This window comes from Bos taurus, chromosome 18 (assembly GCF_002263795.3).
Source record: "Bos taurus isolate L1 Dominette 01449 registration number 42190680 breed Hereford chromosome 18, ARS-UCD2.0, whole genome shotgun sequence".
In the NCBI taxonomy this organism is placed as follows: Eukaryota; Metazoa; Chordata; class Mammalia; order Artiodactyla; family Bovidae; genus Bos; species Bos taurus.
Window position 1 is genome coordinate 14832287 of NC_037345.1, and position 5468 is coordinate 14837754.

The following is a 5468-nucleotide window of genomic DNA, read 5'->3' on the forward strand; positions in this document are numbered from 1 at the left end:
ACCCTGCCCCCATGGGCAAGATTTTGCACGAACAGACAGGGACAGAGTAGGGTAATTTGTGGCCCAACCGCTCAGAAAAAGTGACCCAGAAAGCAGCCCGGCTAGCAGCAGCACTGAGGAGCTCAGATCCAGTGGAACAGACTGTTCCCTCGTGCAAGGGGAAAGCTAAGAAGAGACCACCACTAGGCCCAGTGCGCCCATTGCAAAGAGACCGGACACTGGAGGAATGAATGCCCCCATCACAGAGGGACATCTAAAGGGTCGAAGAAGTTCAGTCAACCCAACACAGAAAGGTACCAGCCTGAGCAGGCTGTCCAAAACCTTATCAGCCTGGCTGGAGCAGACGGACTGGGGAAGACTGGGCTCCCTGATCCTGGGCCCCTGGGAGCCCGCGGTCATGATGAAAGTAGGGAACCAATCAATGACTTTTGTAGTGGATGTTGGAGCTGAACACTCCGTGGTAACCACACCTGTGGCTCCCCTCACAGGCTGAACAGCACCTATAGTTGGGGTCACAGGGGACATGGCAGCCCGCTCATTTTGCAAGGCCTGTTCATGTCAGCTATGGGGCCATCTGGTGACACATGAATTTCTGTACTTACCAGATGCCCCATTCCCCTGCTGGGTAGAGACTTACTGACAAAACTGGGGGCACAGATCACCTTTGCCCCCAGAAAGCCTGTGAGCCTCCCCTTGGGGAGCCAATCAGCTCTGAGGATGGCTGTGACCATGCCCAGGGAAGATGAATGGTGTCTCTATTCCTCAGGGAGGGAACAAATAAATCCCCCCAGCCTGCTAAAAGAATTCCCTGATGTCTGGACAGAGAAGAGGGCCCCAAGTTTGGCCAAAAACCATGCCCCCATTGTAGTGGACCTGAGGCCACGAGCCACTCCTGTTAGACAAAAACAAATATCCAGTACCATGGGAGGCATGCCTGGGAATTCGGGACAACATCCAGCGTCTACGAGTTGCCGAGATCCTAATCGAATGTCAGTCTCCCTGGAACATCCACTCTTACCAGTCAAAAAGTCTGGAGGGAACAACTACCACCCCGTCCAGGACCTCCACGCGGTCAACAGTGCAGTGATCACCATCCATCCAGTGGTCCCAAATCCCTACACTCTCCTTAGTCTCTTACCGGCTCAGGCAAGCTGGTTCACATGCCTCAATCTCAAAGTCACATTCTTCTGCCTCTGGCTGTCACCAGCCAACCAGCCATTGTTTGCCTTTGAATGGGAAGACCCACACTCCGGGAGAAAGACACAGCTGGCTTGGACTCGACTGCCACAAGGCTTCAGGAACTCACTACCCTGTTTGGTGAAGCCCTGGCCGCGGACTCTGCTGCCTTTCCTGGAGAAACTTTAAACTGCACCCTACCCCAGTACATGGATGACCTGTTGCTAGCCAGCCCCACCCAAGGGGACTGCTGGAGAGGCACCAAAGCCTTGTTGGCTCTACTGTCCACCACAGGGTACAAGGTGTCATGGAAAAAGGCTCAGATCTGCAGACACGAGGTCAAGTACCTGGGGTTTGTCATCTTAAAAGGGCATCGGGCACTCAGACATGAGAGGAAGCAAGCCTCTGTTCAGTACCTCAGCCGAACACCAAGAAAGAAGTCCATGAGTTCCTTGGGGCTGCTAGATTCTGCCGAATCTGGATACCAGGTTTCTCTGATTGCCAAGCCTTTGTTTAAAGCCACAGCAGGGTCTGGTAAGGACCCCCTGGAGTGGGAACCTGACCGGGGGAAAAAGCCTTCGAAGAGATAAAGAGACTCTTGACCCACGCTCCAGCATTAGGGCTGCCGGATGTGACACAGGACTTCAACCTCTTTGTAGGTGAGAAAAGTCACACCACACTGGGGGTCCTCACGCAAACAATTGGGCCATGGCGGTGCCCAGTCACATACCTGTCCAAATGACTGATCCAGTGGCCACGGGATGGCCGCCAGGCCTCAGGGCTTAGCTGCCACTGTGGCTTTGGTCAGAGAAGCAGATAAGCTTTCTCGAGGGCAAAATATAGATGTAAAGGTTCGCCATGCTGTTACTGCCCTGATGAACAGCCAGGGACATAAGTGGCTGACCAGCTCCAGGATGACTCACCATCAAGGACTGCTTTGGGAAACCCACAGGTCCAACTTGAGCCTGTGCGGACACTGAACCCCACCACCTTTTTACCTACGGAAGCGGGAACCCCCGATCATAACTGAAGGAGGTCATAGATGAGATTTACTCGAGCAGGCCGGACCTGGCAGACATTCCCCTCCAGAACCCGGAACTGGGACTGTTCACTGACGGAAGCAGTTTCATCCCAGATGGGCAGTGCAAAGCAGGCTCTGCCATAGCAACAACGGACGAGAGAGTGAAGGCTTAGGCCTGGCCACAAGGGTGGTCAGCACAGCAGGCTGAGCTGTGGGCACTCGCCCAGGCGCTAAGGCACGCCGAAGGGAAGCGAGTCAACATCTATACTGATTCAAGGTATGCCTTTGCTACTTCACATATGCATGGAGCCATTTATAAAGAAAGGGGACCGTTGACAGCAGGAGGAAAGGAGATTAAAAACAAAAAAGAAACCCTTCAGCTGTTAGGAGCAGCCTGGAAGCCTTCCCAAGTGGCAGTCATCCATTGTAAAGGCCATCAGCGAGGAACTGATCCAATCAGCAAAGAAAATTAGTTGTCTGACCAGGCAGCCAAGGAGGTGGCAACTCAACCGAGCCCCACAGTGGGCCCCAAGGCAATCTTTAAGGTCCTCTTGACACCACAATTGCCTCTGTCCCCGAGATACACCAAGGAAGAAGATCAATGGGCTGTAAATGAGGGAAGAATAAAAGAAAAAGAGGGCTGGAGGAAGCTCACAGACCAAAGACTCTTTGTCCCCAGCAATATAACAGTCCAGCTGGTAAAACAACATCATGAGACAACTCATTTAGGAAAAACTGTGCTGGAGAGTTTACTAGCCACTACTATTTCATTCCTAAGCTCCCTATGTGCCCAGATCAGGGCTAGATGTGTGACTTGTGTGCAAAACACCACCAGCCAAGGACCAAGACCCAACCCAGGGGTGCAGGCAGTTGGGACACTGCCCTTTGAAGATCAAGAAGTGGACTTTACTGAAGTCAAGCCCTATAGGGGCTATAAGTATTTACTTGTGGTAGTCTGCACCTACTCGGAATGGACTGAAGCCTCCCCCACATGCACTGAATGGGCACAAGAAGTGGCCAAGGCCTTACTAAGAGACATAATCCCGAGATATGGGCTGCCTCTTTCCATAGGGTCTGACAATGGGCTAGCTTTTGTGTCTGAGATAATCCAAACTTTATCCAGGACACTGGGAATCAAGTGGAAGCTTCACACTACTTTACAGGCCACAGAGCTCAGGGAAAGTTGAATGCATGAATCGGACTGTCAAGACTACATTAGCTAAACTCTGTCAGGAGACCCAGTTATCTTGGATCTACATGTTACCCCTAGTCTTACTCTGAGCCTGATGCACCCTGAGGTCCTACGGCTATTCTCTCTTTGAGATCTTATATGGGAGAACAGCCCCAGTGATAGGAAAACTCAATGGAAACCCCCCAAAACTAGCTGAATTGGAGATGTCCCAACACCTCCAGGCCCTGGGAAAAGTCCTCCACCATATCACCTGAGAAACCTTAGAAAGGACACCTATTCCTTTGGGCAATTAGGTTCATCCCTATCAGCCAGGAGATGAGGTATGGGTTAAGGATTGGAAACTCCTCTGGGCCCACCAGCATAATAAACCTGAGTTCTCCAACTCTCCGAGTATGGTGCTTGGTTTCTCGAGTACTGGTTTCTGCAGCAGTGCTGGAAATGGCTCTAAGCCGTTTACATTTAACCTCAGAACAATCCTATGAAGTGAGTATTTTATGCATAAGAAAGCAGAGGCACCAAGGGATGACATAGCTTTCCCAAGGTCATTCAACAGGGAAATGGTGAATTTACTAAAAGATGTGGAAGCCCTGAATATCAGAGCATTGTATTATGACCATGTTCATTACAAACTTGAGGCCAACAGCCCTAGGAAGGCAGAAACTGATATCCAGCATGACCTTATGGGGCCTTCCCGGGGCAGATCCTTTCCCCATATTCTCTGCTGTAGCTTCTCTCTGAAGTACGCAGATAACAGTATTTGATGCACATTTCCTGAGATCTTTTACAGATGTAAACCCCCACACGCACCAAATGGGAAATGTTAACTACTTGATGCCCATAACCTCCAAACTTCCTGGAGCCTAAAGATTGATAATGGTAAACCCTGTGACACCACTTTGTTACCTCACCATCAACCACTCAGGGAACTGTGCATGAGTTGAATACTTACCCTGTAACTGCCCCCCTCACCTAGCCTTTAAAAATATTTTCTTGAAAGCCTCTGAGGAGTTTGGGGTGGTGGTGGGCATGAACCCACAGTTCTCCTTGCATAACCCTCTGAAAACCTTTTTCTCCTCCAGACTCCACCATTTTGGTTTGTTTGGCCTCACTGTGCATTGGGCCCATGAATTTGCATTTGGTAATAGTAGTAGACTCATGTCATTTTATGAATGTGAAACTGATACTCTGAGAGAAGAAATAACTTGCCTAAAATCACACCACCAGGAAAGGTTGGGATGTAACTCAAACTCACATTTGAATGACTCATAGCCCCATGCTCCTAAGTGCTCTGTTGTACTGCAGGAAGGCCAAGATATCTCTAAAGGGGATTTGACTTGCTCTGTAGAACTTAGCAGCACAGGATTAGTGAGTTATAGGAAAACTGAAATCACTTCATATGAAGACAAATGGATCACAGCAGTGTGAGTGCACCTCAGGTCTCACATAAGGTCTCTTATGTTGGTCTCACTATAAGACCAATGCTGACAGGTCTTATGTTGAGGTTGATGAAGAGGGGATTCTTGCATTATGAAAAGGTTCCATCAAGGACCTCTGAGGTCCTTTTCAACCTCCAGACTCAATGATTCACATGGCTAAAGCCCCTGTCCCTTTAATTCCTGGGAGCTTTATTCTTTGTGCCTTACACTTCTTACATTAAAATTGAGAAACAATAATGAGTGAGAACATAAAACTCATTTTGGCTTTTTTCTATTTTTACATCTAAAGAATTGGGGTTCAGTTTAGGTGATCTGAAAAATATAAGGAACTAGCCTTCAGTGTTTGATTCTCCAAGGAGTTAATATTAGTAGAAGTCACTTTTGAATTCAGCAAGGATATTTCATTTTCAGCTGCCAATGAGTTGATCTCTGTGGCAGACAGATTGAGTTGTGAGCAGCATATTTATATGGTCCAATGCAGACTGTGTATGCTTAGCTTGGGTATAAGGTTTTATACTTGCTACAGATGAATTCCTTTAAAAATTTTTTGCAAATTTGACTCAAATAAGAAATCTTTGGCTAAGGCTTTGGATCTTAAACACCTGATTCACTTCTTCTGATAAATAATTTAAGCATTCCAAGT